Below are 25,385 nucleotides of genomic sequence, written 5' to 3'. Positions count from 1 at the left end.
TCTACGACAAAAATATTTAAGATTTTAAAATAATATTAGATTTGTAAAAGTTTTACGACTAAAAACTTTGGAATAAAAAAAAATAAAAATAAATAAGGTTCTGAAAAATTCTTTCAGGAGGAAACTTTTACAAAACTTAAAATACAGGCAATATCCAGAAATTTGAGGCAAAATAGAAACACTGCCTGAAACTCTAATTGAATACTTGATACATATTCCGATCGATAAAACTTGCTTTTCGATGGAAACTGCAGAACATATTCTGTTGCATTGCTTGTAAAGACAATTTTAAGTTCAGAAAGTATTATTTTCTTTTTGATTTTTTTTTTCTTATGAATGTTGGTAAAACTGAAAAAAAGTAATTGTATCCATTGAACTGCAATAAAAAACAATTAGTGTAAAAAAAGAAAGAAAAACAAATAGTGACTGTCTTTATTACTTACTTAAGTATAACATTCACCAAGCAACACTACTTTTATCTTTCCACAGAATAAACAAATAAATAAAAAAACGAATCCATTCAAGTCATAACCATTATTCAAAGAACTTTTCAGAGGAATAATATTGTCAATAATTTCTCATTAAAAGCGAGTTTAGATAAGAAGTAGAAATGTTACATTAAAAGGGGGACGCTTCCTCCTAATGTGATCGGTCAACCGTTAACAAAATTCTGATTGGGTATGTTACAGCATGAAGTATCGCTATTTTACCACGATTTACCAAGATTTTAGGGTAGTTTTGCTGTTTATTGCTATCTCACAACAGTTTTATTAATTTTTACCAAAATATGAATTTTAAATAGTAAAAGAGTCGGTAAAAGTGACAAGACAGTTGGTAAGAATCTATCAGGTTACGCCCTTCCACACTTTTGACTAGTGAGACTCTTAGTTTGAAGATTCAAAGTCTATTGAATGGGCTACTTACTGACTGGTGTCATGAACCAATCTAGAGTTTGGTCCATCATTTCAAATAAGAAAAAAGGAAAAAACGACTTCATTAATATTTGATATACAACATGTCTGCATTTTTAAAGTAATACGTTACATTTACGTCTATAATAAACAAAAAAGAGTTAAAAATAGCCACGCCTATATCAATTTCTTGGAAGACAATACATAGAAGTAAATTAATTAAAGAGTCACTATAGATAATGTCCCAAAGTTCCGAGAACATTCCGCACTAACAGACTTCAAAACACATTCGATCCTTGGGCTTATCAGAAGAAATACCACCAGCCGGTTTTCTGGAATCTTCCTGAATCTATACAAGGCACTTGTGAGACCAATCCGGGACTTTGGAACTGCCTTGCAGGTCCCTTTCATAAAAGTGATATTAATGCTGATAGATGGTGTACAGAGGAGGGCTACTTAATGTATGTCTGGGTTTGGCAAGAAACCATATGGTGATAGGCTAAGAACGCTAAAGCCAACATCGTTGGGTTACCGATGCTTGCGCAGCGATATGCTACTAACATGCAAGCATGTCAACCAATGCGAAAACCAGCTCTTTTGCAGCTTGACTATCAAACAGTTCGTGGTAACGAACTGTAAGCAAGGAGTGCCGCGGCTCAACAGTAACCAAAACCCTAAACGACAGAATTTTGATACCAATAGACATATCAAAAGCTTATTATGCTAATTCCAAATATATAAGTTTCATTAAGTTTAGTGTTACCCATCACAGGCCTAAGAAAATTTATGAGCCTAAGAAAATTTGCCAAATTTGTGAAAAAGAGGGGGAACACCCCCTAAAAGTTAAAGAATCTGAATAAAAATCACACCATCAGATTCAACGTATCTGAGAACCCTGACGTATAGGTTTCACGCTGCTATCAGCAGAAATGTGGAATCTTGTATTTTTACCAGAAGAAAAATCACGGATGCGTGTTTATTTGTTTTTCCCAAGGGTGATCGTATCGACTCACTGGTCCTAGAATATCGAAAGAGGGTTTATTAGAACATAAATTATAAGTTCTAGTACCCTTTTAAAGTGACCAATAAGAATGGATGGCAACTAGGCCCTCTCCCATGCCCCTGTTGTCCTAAAATCGTCCGATCAAAATTTTGATTGTCACATGGTTCAGCAGAGTTGAAAGGCCCAATAACTAACATGGCCCCCCACAGTCCCAGGGGAAAGGTATTTATGTTATAAAATTTGACCATTGTTTACGTATGCTATTTGTTATTGGGAACTATGCATAAATTTTTGGGGTGGGGGGACGAATTTTCTGCTGAGGGGATTTTCCACTGGGAGAATTTTCCATGGGGAGGGAAGTTTCAATGGGGTGAATATTTCAGGAGAAATCAGCCAGAATTCCTATACGAAATTCTTTTTATGTGCCTTGCTTTTTCTTTGCCAACCCAATTTTACACGTGGAGATGTTAAGGGTAACTGTCCGGGGTAAATTTTCACCGGGAATGAATTGTTTAAAGGATATTTCCGTGGAAGTGGAGCCAAATTTCCTGGCATTAGGTAAAAAAACGATCAGATATTAAATTAAAAAAAAGTTTTTTTAACTGAAAGTAAGGAGCAACATTAAAACAAAAAAAAACGAAAAAAATTATTACATATACAAGTGGAATTGCCCCCTCCTCAACACCTCAATCTGTACGCTAAAGTTCAAATTTTGTGCCAATTCTTTAAGAACGACTCCTGAAACACAATTGTCATTTAGTTAGAACAATAAGAAGCTTTTTTAAAGTACTAAACTTTAGCGTGAACTTACTTTCAGTTGAAATTTTTTTTTTTTTTAATTTAATCAAAGACAAACACAAGGTCACTCAAAGGAGCTTCACAAGCCCTCAGTCAAACACAAATAGGATAATAAAAAAACATTCAGCCAACGTTTACAAAAGGAAGTTCGACAAAGAGTGGGATGCAAAACCTTCAACATATGAAAGGAATGCCCACTACCAATTTTTGTGTTCGTAAACAATCGCCGCCACTCCTAACAACGGAGCCGAACAGATCCATCAATGGACCCCGCTTTGCTCCAAAATGCGGACTAAGGTAATAACACAGTTATTAAGCTTTTAAGCGAATATTTTCTCCCCATGAACAGCGCAATTTAAAACTTGACCATATTCATCAATATAATATGATAATATAAAAACAGAAGAAACGCCAATTACATCAAACAACGGGTTCATTCGTACGTGATAAAATATAATATAAGAAATTAATAAACAGTTCTAAATATATTTTCACAACCAAGTTATTCACTCCAATAGCTCGTGCACACGTATATACATAAATATGTACGGTACCATAGTACACATTAGATAGTACACAGTAGGCTACATATTAGACAAGTACACATTTATCAGCGAATAGTGACCAAAAAAAAAAAAAGTTCAAGTCGGAATTTTTAAGGAATGATTGGGCAAAAACTTAAATTATGTGGTCGAAAAACAACTTTCACTACTTATAGCCAGAGCCGTTCCTAGGGTTAATGGCAACCAGGACAGAATAATTAAAGCACCCTCCGACCCAAACCTAAATAAAACAGCCCCAGAAGTCACAGCCGCGGCGCCCGGGACAGTTTGCCCGGATTCCCTCCATTTTGAACGGCCCCGCTTATAGTTCCTCACCATTTAAAGACCCAAAATCACTACAGTTAGCCCTTAATAGCAATTCAAAAAACCGTTCAAGAAACTCATTCTTTACCCTTCCCAAGGACATGTTTGAGGCATCCAGAATCCCTACGATTTAAATTTTCTTTATTTGATTATACCTCCACTTCGTATCGTCAAACAATCGAAACCGAAATATTTAACAGATTGAATCAACTTGAAGGAACAGGGAATCACTATATCGGACGATTTTAGCCATATAAGCATAACAAGATTTTTGTAAAAAAGGGGAAGTTATATTGATGAACACTTAAGGTTCCTTCACATTGAAAACGTAAGGCTTTACGTTACGTTCAACCGTAAGGTTGTTACGTTTCATGTTACGGGTCTTACGTTTATGTTCCTTCACATCAAAAATCTTCCCTTCACACTGCAACGTTAATTTTCTTTAGAATAATGCACCTTCAGCGTACAAAACCATCACAATCATCATTCGCAAAAGGTTTCAATTCCACAAGATGGCACAAATAACCAGTGACAGTGAAGATGATTTGGTAGTCGCTGCTGTAGCTATCCTTGAAGAATCTAATCAACAAGTAAAGTATGTTGTCCTATTTATTTAAGTTTTCCGTAAATATTCAACATAATTCAGGTCGTTCCTAATTCAATAATTGTTTAGGGGGAAGTTTCATTTTGAACCCTAAAAGGTGAACCATTCCATATTAACCAAAAGTTTAAAAGAATGTTTCTAAAAAAAAACTGTATATTGTGAAAAGTTGCCATTTGCAGCTGCAAAATTCCTGCAACTATTTTTTAGAAACAGGATATTAAATTTCTGGTTAGTATGGGCTGTTTTGAGCCCTTTTAGCCAGTGGACAGCATTTACCCCCTCCCCCGAAATACTGAACCTTCTATTTAAAGCTTCTGCCTGAACCGTCTCGCATAAAATCCTCGGAGGTTTAGGTCAATCACGCCACTATCATGCTGGTATGTTATTTTTCTGCAGTCATGATTTTGATGTTTTAACATTACACAACAATTTCGCAAGGATTTGATGGCTAACTGTTAAATTTTATTTTTGAATTTTCGTGTTTTTTTTTAGATGATTAATATGCGGACAATTTTTCAGAGGTTTGAAAAACAATAAAATTATGAAATTTTTAAGAAGTCATTCTCTAAGAAAAATTCTAAGCAACATCATAATTCTCACTCGGTGATCTGAAACTAATTCATATTTATCGAGTAATTTGAGTATCTTGTCCTTTCGGTCCAAGCTAGAGCTCACGACCTGAGAGTGAAATTGTCCCACTGCTCGAAAACTCATTCTGAGAAAAACACAATTAAGGATTTTGAACGATATTTTTGAACAACTCATAGTCCAGTTAACAAAATTGCATCCGCTTAATTTTTTCTTCGGCCGATATTGGTAAGTTTAATTTAAAAAAAAGAAGTTTTTCCGAGGGAAGTAAAGAACGAAGTTGAAACTTAAAACGAACAAACATTATTACTTCACAGCCTAATCTAACATATATCAATAAAACTAGTGCAGAAAAATCAACTGCTGATATTTCCCTATGTTTGTAGGATTACTGACAACTAGCACTTTACTGAAAACACAAAGGCCAAGTATAAAAAACAAGAATATTGATTCAGGAGTCAACAGTAAATACATAGCCTCACAACAACAAATTAATCTATAACGCTTTTCATAGTCTTACAGGAGCTGTGACATCAGTAACTTTCAATATACAATTAAAATTATCTTAAAAACTTAGGAATAAAAATAATAAACTTAAAGTCATTAAACAGCATAAAAAATAATCGATTGATTTATCAGGTAACATCTTGGTCTCACCTGGTATTACTCAAAATGAAGAACATATCAACTGTAATATGCATACTGGAAATCCAGTTATTTCTCTCTATAAAACTGAGAACTTCAACTTGTGATACAAATTTTAACGCGAGTCTGTAGTCTTAATACTAATAAAATTCCTTCACTTCGAAATTGTCAATAAAATAATCATGAAATGTCCTTTTCAGATCCAAAACGAATGTCAATCATTGAACTAAGCTCATTGTCCAGAAGAGATGCCAAATTAAAGGGTAAAATAAATAGATAAAGAAACAATCTAAAAATGATTTATTTGTATACTGTTAAAAGTGCCCTTAAATGATTTACTTTTACGTTACCAAAAACTCCTATATTTTTTGGTGTTTTCAGTAAAGCGCTAGTTTTCTGTAATCATACAAACATAGGGAAATATTAACAGTTGATTTATTTGCACTAGTTTTATTGATATATGTTAGGTAGACTGTGAAATAATAATTTTGTTTGTTTTAAGTCTTAACTTCGCTCTTTACTTCCCTCGGAAAAACTTAGTTTTTTTTTAAATTAATAAATGCTCGTTTTGATTAAAATATAGCTTAGAATCAACACTGCCATGATCTTTTTTATTTTACATAACAATTTTTGTTCCTTTTAAGTTTTAATATTTTCTTATTTTCCGTATTTTCAGTTCAAAATTTAATTTTTTATATAGTTTCTAATCACCTCCAATCTAGGGAAAATAGTGTCGTTTCTTTTTTATTTTTATTTTTTCAAGGAGAAATAGACCTTTAATTCTTTGTTTAAAAAAATTAAATATAATAGCACTTAAGAAAGTAGCTCCAGGCGAGTAGCTCTGACACAAAAGGTTAACTAAGCGGATAGGTTTCCATATCGACATGCTTGTGAAAAATTTTGCTAGCTCAACAGAAATGTGCCATTAGGCATAGGGATTTATTTGACCTGTCCCTAAATAAAAAGCCACTCATTACTCAGAAATGAATGGCAATTAAAAAAAAGATCATTTCTTGTATAGGTACAATAAATAGTATAATAAACTAAGTTTGTTTTCGTTTAAAAAATTTTGGGAAGAATTACCTGGATTCTCCTACAGAACTATTTTCTTTTGTTTTTCTTCCTCTTTGGATGCACTATCTTACGTATGGAGAGAATATTACGGTGGAATTGTCAAGTAAATAATTTGAATAAATAAGTATAACAATAAGTAGTCATTCTTTTAATATACAACTTTGAGTGGTTCCAGAACTACATGCCTACACTTCTCCAAACACTAAGTGGCAAGGGGTTGGGGTCAGGAGTGTAATTTCCTATGGGACAGAGGAGGCAACTGTCTCTTCCAGACCACAGTTTTCCCCCAGACCCCAGTTTCCCCCCCCCGCCCCCAGCTGAAATTTAGTTTCCCCAAAAATGTTTTCAAAACTAAGACAAGCCTGCATAAATCAAGCATCCACTGAAACAGGTCAGTTTTCTTTAGTACATATTTACCTTTTTTATAACTATATGGCTCGTTTTTCAGTTTTCTGTGTCATTTGATTTGGGAAAATTGGCTCCAGATTTAAATACCACACAGGATTTCTACAAAATTACGCCATACATTGGGGTATGGATTTAGTGATCTACTAAGAATGTCGTTGCAAAACATTAACTGGATGACCTCTTATCCCTTTTGAATCAAAATGCTTGAAAAAATACCTTCCCGGGACATGCTTTAAAAAATGAGTGCATCACATTTATAAAAAAGTAAAATTATCTGAAAATGATCAAATAGAGGGGGAAGAAACCGTGATTGAAAAAAACAAAAAACAAAACAATTAGGAATCGAACACAAGACACTCTAATTTGAAGTCAACGTTGTCCTAACAGAACCACGCCTCTAATAAGCTGATTTGATATATTGATGTTTGTACCTTAATTGCGTAGCTTATTAAGGGGGCTTGGAGGAAGAACATACGGGGGTTGTTCTTGCAAACCTCCAGTTAAGGATTTTCGACCATAATTATTACAATAATGATATCATTTTATACTTCCAAGCTTTTCCTTAAAAAGTGACACTAAAAGTGTCGTTTTTTGTCAGAGGCGTAATTTTTATGGGGCAGGGGCCAAAAGCCCCCTCCAGACCCCAGTCCCTCCCCGACTCTAGTTCCCCCCCCCCTCCCCAGCTGAAATTTAGTCTCTTCAAAAATCTTGTTAAAACTAAGATAAGCCTGCATAATTCAGAGAAACGGGCCAGTCTTCTTTAGTAATTCTTTGCATTTATGGTACTATAAGGCTTATTTTTCATTTCTCACTGACATTTTCACTTGATCCGGGTAAGTTTGGCCCACTTTGCCCCCCCCCACCCCCAGGATTTTGTCGAAATTACGCCCCTGTTTTTAGTGCTTTATCACACTTACGGATGGTAGAATTGATAAAAAAAAAAAAAAATCACGTAGATATGAGCAATAGCTTTCAAATGAGCCATTAAATGTCACTCTAAAAAGTTCTAGTAGCCCAGTAGCCCAGCTTTCCCACTTGAGACATGGCACCAAAAATGCCGCTGTTTAGTGCTATTTGGAAATTGCTGATGGTGAAATTTATTGGAAAGTCGTCTATATGAGCAATATCTTTTATATGAGCTACTAAAAATCTGTTTAAGATACAGGCGATACCAAAGTCCCGAATAACAACACGCCCATACCGATGCGCGTGATATCGATACCTCCGACACCGATGCAGCGTACAACCCTTTCCCCAGGGACTATGGAGGGTCAAATCATCACCAAAACCATAGATATTGGATCTTTGGACTATGTTAAACAAAATGGCTATCTCGAAATTTTGATTGTATGACTTTGGGGGAGGAGGCCTGTAGGCAGGGAGGGGACTAGTTGCCCTCCAATCTTTTTGGTCACTTAAAAACGGCAGTAGCAAATTTAGTTTCCTTTCGAATGAGCTATTACAAATCTCTCTATGATGCTCTGGTTACCCCCTAGCCCTGCAAGAAAAACAAAATAAAGAAAAAAAAAGAAAATCGGGAGACATATCAGTGCTACCCATGCAAAAGTGATTTTCCGTGTTGTTTAAGGAGGGGGGCTGTAATTTCCCTTTACCACCATGGTTTTTCACCATGCTGATTCCAATCGTACACTTGTCGTTTTGATTAACGACATTTTCGAGGGGTTTCAGGTTTTTTTTCGAAATCACCATAAATTTTGATTCGCAATGAACTTTTACTTTTAGGACGAACCAAATAATAGTTATTATTCCTGAATCACTGTCAGATGGCAAGTTTTTTCACTAGTTAGTTTTTTTCTAAACGCAGTTTTTGACTTTTGGTTACTATTCAATTTAATTCAGTTTTATTAATAATAGATTCAATAAGCATATAAAAGATTCATTAAAAAAATATACAATCTTTAAGTAAACACTTTAAATTACTAAACACTGGGCTGTTTTCTGCTATGGCTGTTATACGCTCTTCACTTGGTTGCAGATTTACCAAGAGGGATAATTTCACTCCTAGATTGCCAACTGTAAGTTTGTCGCAAAATTGCATGTTTCTATAGGGATCATAAGCCCTAATGGTTATTTAGCAAAACTATTCAATAAACTCACTTTACACACCCTAACGACATGTTCGATGCATCAAAAAAAACTCTTAAAAAGCTTACAAACTTAAAAACTCTTTAAAAAACTCTTAAAAACCTAAAAAGCATTACCAAAAGAAAATTGATTTACTGAGTCAAATTTCCCCTATTTTATTATACTCCCCCTTCGTATTAAAACTATCAGAACTGAAATGTTTCAGCCGATTGGATCAATTCAAGTAGACAAAGAATCACTATCTCAGATGATCTTAGCCATAAAAACAATTGTAAAAAAGAGAGGACGTCAAATTTAATAGCTCATTTCAACTTGCATAAAATATTGAAATGAATACTAGGAGACGCCCGCGGTGATGACGGCGGGATATAATTGGATGAACCGTTTTAGTAGACACAGAAGCATGATATAATAAACGAAAAAAGATCATAGAACGAGAAAAAAAGACATCGAGAAATAGTGAATTCATAATAAAACTTATTTTTCTGGAATAAACTTGCAATTGGAACATTTTTTTTTTTACAAGTTGAACGGTTCATTAAAGCCTTATATTTAAATTTCGAGATGAAAAACGAAAGTGTTTTTCCTTTGATGAATGATCCCAAGGAAGTTAATTTTAAAAGAATAGAACTTGAACTCAACAAGTTTCGACACAACAGGTAGTTCCATCAATTTTGCTCTTTTAACAAATGGACTGAAATATTATTACTAAGGAAGCACTTTCTGCTTGAGTCGGAGAATGTCTTAATAAATAAATAAAAAATGGTTAGCAATAAGGTCTTCATGTCCCTACTGAGCATCCATTTTTATATAGAATATTGTGAAATTTCTCTGAACGACATTGACAATGTGTTACCTGATACGAAAGGAAGAACAAGATATTAAATGCTTTTAAGAGATCTATTTTAACTCTTTGCAAAAAAAATAATATAAGAACAGGTCTCGTTGCTAGGGAACCCAGAAGAATTCTCTAACCCCATGGGGGAGGGGGGACTCAACACTATTTATAAAATTGGATTTATTTTTGAAACCAGCTTGCTAAGCCATAAGAGTTGGAATTTCACCGAATGTTTATTTTAATATTATGCGCTGAAAAAAAAATATAATTCACTATGCGACATCTATTTATCTAATTAGTTAAAATATTTATAAAAACTGAACATGAAGCAATCCAGTTCTGGCGTTGAAGTGTTACCCTCTTTTGTTTTTCTTTTCTTTTTTTTTGTTAAATTTTATGTCTGTTGATTGTTTACACGACGAGCCACTAGGCTTACTGCTATTGGTAATAATAAATGATTAGACATCTTCACTAATATTATAAAAACACATTATTGAAGAAAACAATTCACATTAATGGTAAAGAGGTGGTTCACATAGGTACACGACAAGTTTTTTCAGATTTCAAACATATTTTTGTCTCTGATTGTTCAAATTCCAACCCCCCCAACCCGAAAATGTTATGACCAAATTCTGAAACAAATTCCTGTGAATGTGGTGCTTTGCGAGATCCATTAAATCTAATACCAATATTCCTTATTTTATTAATTAGAACTAGACGCTAGTAGAGAGACCTAGGTTCCATTTTGCTTAGACATATAGGAAATTCTTTTGCTTAGACATATAGGAAATTCTTTTGCTTAGACATATAGGAAATACTTTTGCTTAGACATATAGGAAATACTTTTGCTTAGACATATAGGAAATACTTTTGCTTAGACATTTAGGAAATACTTTTGCTTAGACATATAGGAAATACTTTTGCTTAGACATAAAGGAAATACTTTTGCTTAGACAAGGGACGAGATTGTGTAATGCAATCAGACGGGTTTAGACACAGGTTTCTAAGCCAAAACTTTTGATCGTCACATTACGTATTCAAAAGGTTTATTGCGTCTTCTGTAAAAACTACTGGTTTCAGTCATAAGGGTAAGAAAATCATGTTTTCGTATAACTAATATTTTTACTAAAGACACATCCAAGCCGCGCTTGTTTCTGACTCAAAAATTGTCAATACGTAATAAGCTCTAGGCTGAAGGTACCTTGCATCCTGTCTAGAATTGATTGGTATATGGTGTTAAACCATTTACCAAAAAAATACTCTATTTGCGAAAAAGGGTATAGCATTTGCGAATTGGACTGTATGAACGATATTAATTGTTGATTGAATAATAGGGGTGTGAATGATCCTAATTAGTGATCGGATTGTATGAAGCTAGTAAAAAAGGGGTAAATTGATTACCAGTTAAGGTAACCCCGAAGGGATTGTTAACTCAGGAAATTTGTTATAAATTTGGAACAGCATCAATCTATGAAAATGGTTAATGATGATAGAATGACCTTGTGACTTGATCTAGCTTTACTTCTTCGATGTGTTCTGTATAATACACAAGTGGCGTTTGAACAGTGTTGTCAATTTAAAATAAGGTCTAACGTTATAGTATACTAAAAAGTTGATTCTAAGAGAGATGTAGAAAGCAAGAAAAGAATTTTAATATAGAAATTCAGAACAATCCATAGAAATCCTTACAAATCAAGTAGGGAGGTGTATATGAGTATGAACCGTCAAATATCATGAGCACCAATGACCCTAACCACCAGGGACCTCAACCCCAAAGGCCCCCTATTCCCAAACTCCAAGGGGGCCCCTCCCCTCCAACTTTTTCCCCCCTCCCCCAATTTTTTTACTTTTTTTGTTTTGTTTTTTACTTTTTTTTAACATGATATATTTCTTCAACTTAAAAAGAAAAAAATCATATCAGATTTTTCATATCTAATCGAATCATCAGAAAAATAGAATGACACTTGATTTAAATTTTAAAACATATTCTTGTGCATACCCATACTCCTATTGATGAGGACTGATGGTTCTCATTCAATATTTTTTCATAAAAAACAAATTTTTTTTTTATCTATTTTTTTTTTTACTTCGAAATTATTCAACCTTTTTTTTAACTTTTTTTTACATCTCTAAATAATATCAGAAAATATAATGACACTTTTGATTTAAATTTTAAAACATATTCTTGTGCATACCCATACTCCTTTTGATGAGGACTGATGGTTCTCATTCAATATTTTTTCATGAAAAACAAACAATTTTTTTTAACTAATTTTTTTTCGAACTTCGAAATTATTCACCTTTTTTTCCATTTTTTCAACTTTTTTTTACATCTCTAAATCATATCAGAATAATAGAATGACACTTGATTTATATTTTAAAACTTATTCTTGTGCATACCCAAACTCCTATTGATGAGGACTGATGGTTCTCATTCAATATTTTTTCATGAAAAACAAATAATATTTTTAACTAAATTTTTTTTGGACTTCGAAATTATTCAACTTTTTTTTTCAACTTTTTTTACATCTCTAAATCATATCAGAAAAATAGAATGACACTTTTGATTTAAATTTTAAAACCTATTCTTGTGCATACCTATACTCCTATTGCTGAGGACTGATGGTTCTCATTCAATATTTATTCATGAAAAACAAATATTTTTTTTGAACTATTTTTTTTGGACTTCAAAATTATTCAATTTTTTTTTCTTTTCAACTTTTTTCTATATCTCTAATTCATGTCAGAAAAATAGAATGACACTTTTGATTTAAATTTTAAAACATATTCTTGTGCATACCCAACCTCCTATTGATGAGGACTGGTGGTTCTCATTCAATATTTTTTCATGAAAAACAATTTTTTTTTTATGCATTTTTTTGGACTTCGAAATTATTCAACTTTTTTGTTTCAACTTTTTTTTACATCTAAATCATATCAGAAAAATAGAATGACACTTGATTTAAATTTTAAAACATATTCTTGTGAATACCCATAGTCCTATTGATGACGACTGATGGTTCTCATTCCGAATTTTTTCATGAAAAACAAACTATTTTTTTAAAAATAAATTTTTTGTGGACTTTTATTTTTTAGCATGGTATTTTTTCAACTTTTTTTTTCATCTCTTAGAATAACATGAAACATACTTAAAACATATGAAATTCGCATTTAATTGAAATAAGCAAACACCCGCCCAGACAAACAGGCAGAAAGAGTGAGAGAGATAAAAACACATACAAATACGTAGATTCAGACACACAAGCCGAGAAATACATGTATTGGAATAAGCAAACACCTGCCCAGACACACAGGCATAAAGAGTTAGAATGACAAAAACGCATAGAAATACGCATATTAAGACACACAAACCGAGAAGAACTTGCATTTGGAATAAGCAAAAACCAGCACATACAAAAAGCCAGAAAGGTTTAGAGATACACATACACATACAAATCCGTAGATTCAGACAACACACCGATAAAGACATGCATTTGGAATAGGCAAACACCTGCCCAGACACACAGGCAAAAAGCGTGAGAGACAAAAACGCATACAAAAACGTAGATTCAGACACATAATCCAAGAAAGACATGCATTTGGAATACCCAAACACCCACCCAGACACACAGGCAGAAAGAGTGAGAGATACAAAAACACATACAAATACGTAGATTCAGACACACAAACCGAGAAAGACATAGAGTGGCGGGCTCCACTCTATGTGAACCTAAATTAACCCGACTTTTCGCATATCTCTCTCATTATGAGTGTGTGTAGTTGGTTACTTACTTACAATTTTTTCATGATTTCATGATTGAAAATCTGTATTGTGTATTCAGGAGACGAATTCAAGAAAGAGTTTGTTACCTACTTACAATTTTTTCATAATTTCTTGAATGAGATGTCTGTATTGTGTATCAAAGAGGTGAATTTAAGAAAGAATTTGTTACTTACTTACATTTGTTTTATAATTTCTTGATTGAAGTGCCTGTAATGTTATTCAAGAGGTGAATTCAAGAAGGAATTTGTTACTTACTTACAATGTTTTCATAATTTCTTCAATAAAGTTTCTGTATTATGTATCCATGAGGGAAATTCAAGAAATAGTTTGTTACTTACTTACAATTTTGTTATAATTTCATGAATGAAATTTCCGTAATGTGTATCCTTGAGGAAAAATCTAGAAACAGTTTGTTACTTACTTACAATATTTTTATAATTTCTTGAAATGAAATGTTTGTATTGTGTATCTTTGAGGAGAAATCCAGAAAGAGTTTGTTTACAATTTTTTTTCACAATTTCTTGAACGAAATTACCGTATTGTATGTCCAGGAAACGAATTCAAGAACAATGTATGTCTCTCGGTTTGTGTGTCTGAATCTAAGTATTTGTATAAGTTTTTTTCTCTCTCACTCTTTTTGCTTGTGTGTCTGGGTGGGTGTTTCCTTATTCCAATGCATATCTTTCTCGGTTTGTGTGTCTGAATCTACGTATTTGTATGTGTTTTTTATCTCTCTCACTCTTTTTGCCTGAGTGTCTGGGCGGGTGTTTGCTTATTCCAATGCATGTCTTTCTCTGTTTGTGTGTCTGAATCTACATATTTGTATGTGTATTTGTCTCTCTCACTCTTTTTGCCTGTGTGTCTGGGTTGTCTTTCTCAGTCTTTTTGGCTGTGCTTCTGGTTGGGTGTTTTCTTATTCCATTGCAGGTGATCCTCTGAGTTGTGATTGTGTCTAATTATTTGTATATGTTTTTGTCTCTCTCAAACAGCCTGACTGCTCAACTGGTCAGGTGTTATCTTATTCCAATGAAATTCTTTCTCGATGTCGGACTGGGAATGTATTTATTCGTATGTTTTTTTGTATCTCTGACTCTTTTTGCCAGTGTTTTTTAGGCGGGTGTTTGCTTATTCCAAATGTATATCTTTCTCGGTTTGTGTGTCTGAATCTACGTATTTGTATGTGTTTTTGCCTCTATCACTCTTTTTGCCTGTGTGTCTGGGCGGGTGTTTGACTATTCCAAATGCATGCCTTTCTCGATTTGTGTGTCTGAATCTACTTATTTTTATTTGTTTTTATCTCTCTCACTCTTTCTGCCTGTGTGTCTGGGCGTGTGTTTGCTTATTCCAATTAAATGCGAATTTTTTATGTTTTAAGTATGTTTCATGTCATTCTAAGAGATGTAAAAATCAGTTGAAAAAAATACCATGCTAAAAAATAAGTCCAAAAAAAATTTAGTTAAAAAAAATTGTTTTTCATGAAAAAATATTGAATGAGAACCATCAGTCCTCATCAATAGGAGTTTGGGTATGCAAGAATATGTTTTAAAATCTAAATCAAAAGTGTCATTCTATTTTTCTGATATGATTTAGAGATATAAAAAAAGTTGAAAAAATTTTTTGAATAATTTCAGTAAAAAAAAAATTAGTTCAAAAAAACTTTTCTCTCACTCTTTCTGCCTGTGTGTCTGGGCGGGTATTTGCTTATTCCAATTAAAGCGAATTTTTTATGTTTTAAGTATGTTTCATGTCATTCTAAGAGATGTAAAAAAAAGTTGAATAATTTAAAAGTCCAAAAAAAATTTAGTTAAAAAAAATAGTTTGTTTTTCATGAAAAAAATATTGAATGAGAACCATCAGTCCTCATCAATAGGAGTATGGGTATGCACAAGAATATGTTTTAAAATTTAAATCAAAAGTGTCATTCTATTTTCTTATATGATTTAGAGATGTAAAACAAAAGTTGAAAAAAAGTTGAATAATTTCGGTCCAAAAAAAATTTTGTTAAAAAAAAAAATTGTTTTTCATGAAAAAATATTGAATGAGAACCATCAGTCCTCATCAATAGGAGTATGGGTAGGCACAAGAATATATTTTAAAATTTAAATCAAAAGTGTCATTCTATTTTTCTGGTATGATTTAGAGATGTAAAAAAGAGTTGAAAAGAAAAAAAAAGTTGAATAATTTCGAATTCCAAAATAAATTTAGTTCAAACAAAAAATTTGTTTTTCATGAAAACATATTGAATGAGAACCATCAGTCCTCATCAATAGGAGTATGGGTATGCACAATAATATTTTTTAAAATTTAAATCAAAAGTGTCATTCTATTTTTCTGATATGATTTAGAGATGTAAAAAAAAGTTGAAAAAAAAGAAAAAAAAGTTGAATAATTTCGAAGTCCAAAAAAAATTTAGTTAAAAAAAAAAATTGTTTTTCATGAAAAAATATTGAATGAGAACCATCAGTCCTCATCAATAGGAGTATGGGTAGGCACAAGAATATATTTTAAAATTTAAATCAAAAGTGTCATTCTATTTTTCTGATATGATTTCGAGATGTAAAAAAAAGTTGAAAAGAAAAAAAAAGTTGAATAATTTCGAATTCCAAAATAAATTTAGTTCAAACAAAAAATTTGTTTTTCATGAAAAATATTGAATGAGAACCATCAGTCCTCATCAATAGGAGTATGGGTATGCACAAGAATATATTTTAAAATTTAAATCAAAAGTGTCATTCTATTTTTCTGATATTATTTAGAGATGTAAAAAAAAGCTGAAAAGAAAAAAAAAGTTGAATAATTTCAAGTCCAAAAAAAATTTTGTTTTAAAAAAAAATTTGTTTTTCATGAAAAAATATTGAATGAGAACCATCAGTCCTCATCAATAGGAGTATGGGTATGCAAAAGAATATGTTTTAAAATTTAAATCAAGTGTCATTCTATTTTTCTGATATGATTTAGAGATGTAAAAAAAATTTGAAAAAAAAGAAAAAAAAGTTGAATAATTTCGAAGTCCAAAAAAAAATTTAGTTAAAAAAAATAGTTTGTTTTTCATGAAAAAATATTGAATGAGAACCATCAGTCCTCATCGATAGGAGTAGGGGTATGCACAAGAATATGTTTTAAAATTTAAATCAAAAGTGTCATTCTATTTTCTGATATGATTTAGAGATGTAAAAAAAAGTTGAATAATTTCGAGGTAAAAAAATTTAGTTCAAGAAGAAAAAAATAGTTTGTTTTTCATGAAAAAGTATTGAATGAGAACCATCAGTCCTCATCAATAGAAGTATGGGTATGCAAAAGAATATGTTTTAAAATTTAAATCAAGTGTCATTCTATTTTTCTGATATGATTTAGAGATGTAAAAAAAAAGTCGAAAAAATATATCATGTTAAAAAAAAATAATAAAAAAAGTTAAAAAATAAAATAAAAAAAAAGGCGGGGAGGGGGGCAAAAGCTGGAGGGGAGGGGTCCCCCTTGGAGTTTGGGGATAGGGGGCCTTTGGGGGTTGAGGTCCCTGGTGGTTAGGGTCATTGGTGCTTATGATCGTTGACGGTTCATACTCATATACACCTCACTACTTGATTTGTAAGGATTTCTATGGATTGTTCCAAATTTCTTTATTAAAATTCTTTTCTCGCCATCTACATCTCTCTTAGTATCAACTTTTTAGTATACTATAACGTTAGACCCTATTTTAAATTGACAACACTGTTCAATCGCCACTTTTGTATTATACAGAACACATTGAAGAATTAAAGCTAGGTCAAGTCACATGGTCATTCTATCATCGTTAACCATTTTCATAGATTGATGTTGTTCCAAATTTATAACAAATTTCCTGAGTTAACAAGCCCTTCGGGGTTACCTTAACTGGTAATCAGTTTAACCGTTTTTTACCAGCTTCATACGATCTGATTACTAATTAGGATCATTCACATCCCTATTATTTAATCAATAATTAATATCGTTCATACAGTCCAATTTGCAAATGCTATACCCTTTTTCGCAAAGTTTTTTTTTTGTTGGTAAATGAATTAACACCATATACCAATCACTTCTAGACATGATGCAAGGTACCTTCAGCCTAGAGCTTATTACTGTTTGACAATTTTTAAGTCAGAAAAAAGCGCGGCTTGGATGTGTCTTTAGTAAAAAAAAACATTATTTATACGAAGAACATGATTTTCTTACCCTTATGACTGAAACCAGTATTTTTTACAGAAGGTGCAATAAACCTTTTGAATACGTAATGTGACGATCAAAAGTTTTGGCTTATAAACTTGTGTCTAAACCAGTCGGATTGTATTATACAATATTATCCCTTGTCTAAGCAAAAGTATTTCCTTTATGTCTAAGCAAAAGTATTTCCTATATGTCTAAGCAAAAGTATTTTCTATATGTCTAAGCAAAAGTATTTCCTATATGTCTAAGCAAAAGTATTTCCTATATGTCTAAGCAAAAGTATTTCCTATAAATGTCTAAGCAAAAGTATTTCCTATATGTCTAAGCAAAAGTATTTCCTATATGTCTAAGCAAAAGTATTTCCTATATATCCAAGCAAAAGTATTTCCTATATGTCTAAGCAAAAGTATTTCCTACATGTCTAAACAAAAGTATTTCCTATATGTCTAAGCAAAAGTATTTCCTATATGTCTAAGCAGAAGTATTTCCTATATGTCTAAGCAAAAGTATTTCCTATATGTCTAAGCAAACTGACGCTTTCACCTGTCATTTTGAATCGGATTCTAATAAAAAAATATCAACCGGTTCGTATAGATTTTGAACAGCTTTGTAAATCTTGTAAAACTTAAGATTTTTATTTGTCACCTTAGGAAGACGCAAATTTTGATTTTTCATTTATAAAAGGATTCAATACCAGGAGAAGGGGAATACGAATCCACTACCAGGGCGGGCATGGAGGAGGAATAAGGATTCGTAGAGGTGTATCGTTTCGTATATTACTTCTTATAGCCAGGTAGAAGTATCAAAAAGTATAATTGGCTGAGTGCATCCTTATTGACTTCCAACATGCTAATAGTTCAAAATATATAATCAAGTCAAAAGCTCCTTGAGCGAGGCCATCTAAAGGAGCGTCTTCCTGACATGTTTTATTATATTAAACTTTGGCACGATGTGCCAGAGGGGTTTTGGGTGCGGCACTAGTCCTTGCATCCCCCCCCCCCCAAAAAAAAATCGGCTCTTATTATATAACACTGAGGCGTGACAAACCATTAAATTATCCTTATTTGGAGTTGGGCAAAAATTGAGTAGCCCGTAAAATTTGTCGATCAGTTTCGTTTCTTCTGAACTACGTCCTCACTAAATCATATGTATCCGAATGTGAACAGCTATCTCAGTCGCGGAATGAATGTTTTGGACGAGTGTTTGGGAGTAAATGTAAGTTAACTTAGCGGACGTCAGAGAAGAACGCTTCTGCTATTAAACAATTGTGCAAGTTTCTTCATTTAGGGACTAAACGTTTGGGGGGATAGTTTGTTAAGGTTTTCAGGAATTGAATTTTATTATGATTGTTGTTTGCCGGTTAAAATGTTGGACCTTATTGTGTGTGTCTGTTTTTTTTCTTGGTTTGTATTTGAAGTTGTATTTTATTCCTCGAGCTTTGTTTGTAAGCTGTATTTTGTGTTGCTATGGTCCGCAGGCTTTTTGCAATAAATCGAATGTAACACAGCGAATGTACAGATTAAAAGATTTACAAATCTAATGTCCAGTAATAAAAGAATTTGATACTGAAGAAATTAATCTTTCAAATGTTTGTCTGCAAACTAGAACTAAAAAGCTTATGCAGAAATTAACTGTCAGAACGACACTCCTTTCTGCCAAGTTTTTGAAAGGAAAATCTATTACATCATAACAAACGACGGGACCTGTCATTAATAATTATCTGGAGCCGGTCCGGAAACCTTTGTTTTGACAAAGAACGGTCTATTCGGGACAATACCGAAGCTGAGTCCTCAGCCAAAACAAAAAATAATATAGAGGAAACAGATGGGCATTAAATCTTATCAAATGACTATAACGAAGTTGGTCGGCTTATATGCTGTCAAAAAGTGCAACAGCTTTTGTAATCAAAGCCAGACGCTTGACTTTTAAACAGAGTTACAACAAAAAATTTAGGATTGACTGAGAGTAAAGACAAAGGAATATTAATCCAAGCTCAAGTTATCTTGAAACCTTTCAACCGTTTTAAGTTCTAGCCCCAGCTAAATTTTGCCTGAGTTGCCAATCTGCCTTTGTGCATTAAAAAGGTACTTGGCATTTTAGAAAGCGCCGAATACGGCTTTTTAAAGCGAAACCATTACGTTTTCCCTAGTTCTAACTGTGGAAACAACTTTTAAAAAAGACAAGGGAAAATGTCTTTACACTAATGAATACTAACTTTTTAAATCCAAACGTTAAACAGATGTGAACACAGACTGGACCATAATTTTACAGGGAGGGAGCCAGGGTCGTATTCAGAATTTCAGGGGGGGAGGGGGTTAAAAAGGGTATTTGGGGGGGGGGGGGGTTAGTTTACAAAAAATACTTTAAAATGCATCAAAAATAAGTTTATATTCACTTTTGTTACGTTCTTACGAGTCGGGCAAACATTTCGAGGGGATTTCAAACCCCTAATCCCCCGCCTGAATACGGCCTTGGAGGGAGCTCAAATATGAATAATTGAAGGCACTGCTTTCAATTTATTTAAGAAGAGGTCCTTCAAACCAATCCTATTCCCTCTCCTCATCATTATCAAGGTAGATAAAAGATGTGTATAGGAGGAGTAATATTATAAACTGAACATACCGTAGAGGGCCGGCAGGTGTTGTTTGTAGGCGCAAGCAAATTTCATACCACTGCGGATGAGATACTAGAAGTTTACGGATGGGCATGGCTCTGGAGGTAAGTATGCTTACCTCTTCTGCGGGGAGGATGAGGATGGGCTGGACTATTTTTTGAGCAGATACCAAAGAGTAAATCTTTTGAGGGGATATACCGCTGCTCCCAAGTGTTTTGGGGTGTCCTTCAAAGGACGTAATTATTGCGTTAGGATGTTTTTGTATAAAATGAGGTAGAAACCCGGCAAGAAATTACTCAAATTGTTTTGTTTTTTTCCAATTCTGTGTTTGCCGTTTACATACTGGTGGGTGTAGGCTACCAGGCATACAACACAGTAACAAATAGCCAATGATCTACCATAGTTGGTGACAGCAAGGGCTCTCTAATTTTTGTTATGCTAGTTCTTATGAAAAAAACTATACATAAATAAACTAAATGAGCGAATTTCAATAAAACTTCCTTTTGATTTAATATTGCAAAAAGCGCTGAAAGATATATTGCACCATTGTTAGACTACAAACGGCTATTACATCAGTTCTATTCTGTCATTTGTTCATTTCAGGGCCCAGAGTGAATGATAGTTATAACAATATATAATAGTATATATTTACAATATATATATATTTTTTTTCTCAGAAGCACTTCATATGGAAGGGGTCGTCGTATAAACTTCAAAGGGGGTTCATTCAATTGGAAATCGGGAGTTCTAGTGCCCTTTTTAAGGGTCAAAAGTGATTGGAAGGCAACTAACACCCCTTCCACGCCCACCATTTCCCCAAACACATCAAATGAAAATTTTGAGACAGCCATTTTGTTCTACGTAGTTGATTTCCAGATGGAAATTATGTTTTAAGCAGGACATTCCCCCCACAGCCCTTTGGACACGGGTTGTAAATTATGTCCAGGGGGCATATAAGGTTTTTATAGAAAACTTTGTCGTAGAAACTTCAAAAAGGCCTAATTCGATTGGAAATTCAAAGGGTTAGTGCCCTTTTTAATAGTCGAGGGGGCATATATGGTTCTTATGAAAGGGATGCTCGTATAAACTTCAGAGGGCTCATTTGATTGGATATTTATAGTTCTAGTTCACTTTTCAAGAGTCAAAAGATATCCGAGGGCAACTAGCCCCTCCCCTCCCCCATACACCCTTTGAGAAAAAACCTACAAATTTCTAGATAACCATTTTTTTAAAAATAGTTGAAAAACCGGATAAAAAAAACTCCGATGTCAACACAACCACCCAAGGCCCGGGAGCAGGCGTTGTAAACTCTGCCTTGGGGCCACGTATCATTCTTTTAAAAGGGAAGCTCTTACAAACTTCAGAGAGAGCAGATTTGAAAGTTCTAGTTCAATTTTTAAGAGTCAAAAGAGATCGGGGGCCCCTAGCCCCCCTCCAAGTCCTCTTTTCCCCAAACCCATCAGATACAAATTTTGAGATAGCCATTTTTTAAAATAGTTCAAAGGTCAGATAACCAAATCTCCTGTGTCGACACAACCCACCAGGGCCCGGGGGGCAGGCACTGTAAGCTATGTCCTGGGGCCGTATATGGTTCTTATGAAAGGGATGCTCGCATAAACTTCAGAGAGGGCTCATTTGAATGAAATTTAAAAGTTATAGTTCATTTTTTCAGAGTAAAAAAATATCGGAAGGCAAGTAGCCCCTCCCGCCCCCCACACCTTTGGGTTTATCGGATTGATTAACACATCCGATAAAAATTTTGAGGTGACCATTTTGTTAAAAATAGTTCAAACATCAGATATTAAAACTCCGGGGTCGACAAAATCTCCGAGGGCCCAGGTACAGGCGTTGTAAGTTATATTCTGGGGATATATATGGCTCTTCTAGAAGGGATGCTCGTATATACTTCAGAGAGGACTCATTTGATTGAAAATAGATAGTTTTGGTTCACTTTAAAAGAGTCAAAAGAGATCGAAGGGCAATTAACCCCCCCCCCCACGCATTTTTTTACCCAAACCCATCCGATAAAAATTTTGAGATAGCCATTTTGTAAAAAATAGTTCAAACATCAGATAATAAAAACTATGAGGTTGACACAAATCCATTTTTTCACTTTGACATTGTTAATTTGATACCAGTTTTGATACTTTGATGAAAAGTTGATTTAAAAAAAAAATTGATTTTGAAATAAGGAATATTTTCAAAACTTGAGACTTTTTGCGATCAAAAACTAACAAAATTAATTTAAAAAAAGCTTTACGAAAAATATGTTTTCACAAGAGGACTAATTATCCTTTAAGAATGAAGCTCGACTGATAAAAATGCTATTTAAAATTAAAACTCAGAACAACCAGAAATTACTATTAAAGAAGAAATGAACTACAGGAATAACAAAAATAAGATAAGCAATCCTAGCAAAAACATACAACAAGTAATAATATTAATGAATAAATAGGTCTTAAAGCGAGTAATGCTTAAATTGAATATGAAAATCAAGCTTAAAACGAAAATAACTATTTTGCTATTGAAGTATAACTGAAACTTAAAACGAACATAAATTATATAAACAATCAATGCAAACAAACATAAAATAGATATTAATGTAAACAAATAAATAAATCTTAAAACGAGTGAAACTTAAATTGAATATGCAAATCAAGCTTGAAATGAGCAAAAATCACTACAAACAAGAGTTTGGTTATCGCTTCCTTCTCTCACTGTAAAAGTCTAAAACCTACTGCGTCATTGGTGCTTTGCTGATAACTATATGCGTCTTGAACAGTCTTGGAAAGTATAAACAACATCAAATTGAATATTTGCTATATAATGATATTAATTGTTGAAAGATCCATCAGTTCCAGCATTAATTTCACTGTAATTTTATTTTTATTTTCAATGTTGTAAGAACTGAAAAAAGAAAATATTTGTAATATAATTCGTTTTCAGTTAAGCGCAAATGACGCGGTAGGCTTTTGGTTTTTATTTACAGTTAAGAAAGGGGATAATATCCAAACTCTTGTTTGTAGTGAAACTATATTCGTCTCGAACACCTTTAGAACGAGCTAACAAATCAAACTGAACATTTCATGAATAATAATATAAACTAATGAAAGCTGATCGGTTCAAACTTTTACTGTATTTATGATTTTTGTTTTAAATAATAAGTACAAAACACAACATGATTAACACAATTCGTCTTCAGTAAAGTGCCATGGCGCAGTAGGTTTTAGACTGTTACAGTGAGAGAAGGAGGTGATACCCAAACTCTTGTCTGTACTGATTTTTGTTGATTTCAAGCTTAATTTGCATATGCAATTCAAGTTTTACTCGTATTAAGATTTATTTATTCATTTACATTAGTATACAGGTATTTGTATCTGCTGAGCTTAAGTTTAAAAGGGCCTATACTTTTCTTTGAAAAACTTATTTTTCGGAAATTTTTTTTTATTAATATAAAAATACACTGATGATCCTTCTTGATGAAAATTTAGCATGGCTATTATACAGTGCAGTAGAGCAGCTTTAGTAAGCTCCCAGAAATACATAGCCCTTAAGGCAACGGCTTAATGGTAGAACGAACCCTACGGCAAACCAAGTACAACGAGAAAAATGTCAATTACAAGGGCTTTAAGAGCACCATAAAAATTAGTAAAAATGTACTAAAAAAAGAAAATAAAACTATTAGGGTTTACAGCTTAAAGCCAGTTATATGAAATTGTAAAGTTAGTATAGCCAACCAGTTCAGAAGTCAAGTCGATGAAGTTTATTAAAAACAAACAATGGAGAAAATAAAATAGGACATTGAGTTGCTGCTTGTAGTAATTGCACACCCATCATTTTCTAGACTAAAATGCTTAGGATTCGTTTATATTTGCTTATATGTCCGAGTGTGGAGATTAGGTTTGACAAAATTGATAATGACGGGCCAAGGTTGGCTTAGCTAATTTGGCGTTGACCAATTTTGATAGTTTTCTTTATGGGGAATTATTTGGTATTGAAACATTAAAGCAGAATTAAGCTACTAGGTATTGGATGGCCTGAAGTTAGACCGCCAGAAGACAAGGACAATAACAGAAGAAGCAATCACAAAAATTAATTATGGATTCGGTATTCTAAATATAAAAACAAACTTAGGCTAATTTTATTGGAGCATTCCCCTTTTAGACCAGCAACAACGGTGAAAATATTATTAACCTGTATTTTCAACAATTAACCAATTAGTATTATCAACCTGCCATCTTTTAAAGCTGCTGTGAAAACTGCTTGAATTCGACTTTGTTTACCTGGTTAAAATTGTTTTACAGTTCAATTTTTCATTGATTTTCAACATGTCTAGCTTTAGAGTAGCCTACCATGGATATCAAATTCAAACATTTTATGTCCCCTGGATCCATGCAACGTCTGTTCCTTCATGAGAAACACAATTTTCTAACATTTCCCTTTTGATTGTTAAAAAAATTATGAAGCATTTATGGCAGTATCACATTTTCGTCAATGTTGCCTCGTTGAATATTGAAAATACGTAATGAAAACTAATTACTTAAATTGGAAAACACTTTTGTCCTTGAAAATTCAAACATTAGCGATATCTTGATTTCCCAAAGACAGCAACATCTTCAAAGGAAAGCTACACCTTCTTAAGCTGTTTAGTACCATATATTTTTAAATTGTTTTATGCTGAGTTTTCACCCACGTTTCTTTCTTCTATTTTTAACTTGGCGTCCACTGCTAGCAAAAGAGGCATAACTGCATATGGAAACGTTTTTCATTAACAATTGAAGTCATGAATTTTCCTAATTTTTTAAGATATATATGGTTGTGTTTCAGTGTAACCAACTCCAACAATCGGATTTGATTTTCAATGTCCTCAGTACATATACAAAATTGGCGAAAATTTTGCGTCGTCGTCTTTGCATACAAACAATGAAAAAATGGTAGATCATACAGGAAAAATAGATAGAAAA

General features: G+C 33.1%; 1 protein-coding gene across 1 annotated transcript in view; it reads right to left on the bottom strand.

The window, feature by feature from the left end:
• Positions 1-25,385, bottom strand: part of LOC148951478 (lethal(2) giant larvae protein homolog 1-like) — a 333,083-nt gene that overhangs the window by 14,598 nt on the left and 293,100 nt on the right. The gene's annotated exons all lie outside the window — the stretch shown is intronic.

The sequence above is a fragment of the Artemia sp. Qi Xiang Cuo genome, chromosome 6 (genome assembly GCF_049724085.1).
Source record: "Artemia sp. Qi Xiang Cuo chromosome 6, ASM4972408v1, whole genome shotgun sequence".
Taxonomy (NCBI): Eukaryota; Metazoa; Arthropoda; class Branchiopoda; order Anostraca; family Artemiidae; genus Artemia; species Artemia sp. Qi Xiang Cuo.
Note: the sequence above shows the minus strand (reverse complement) of the source record. Positions and strands in the feature narration are given on the sequence as shown.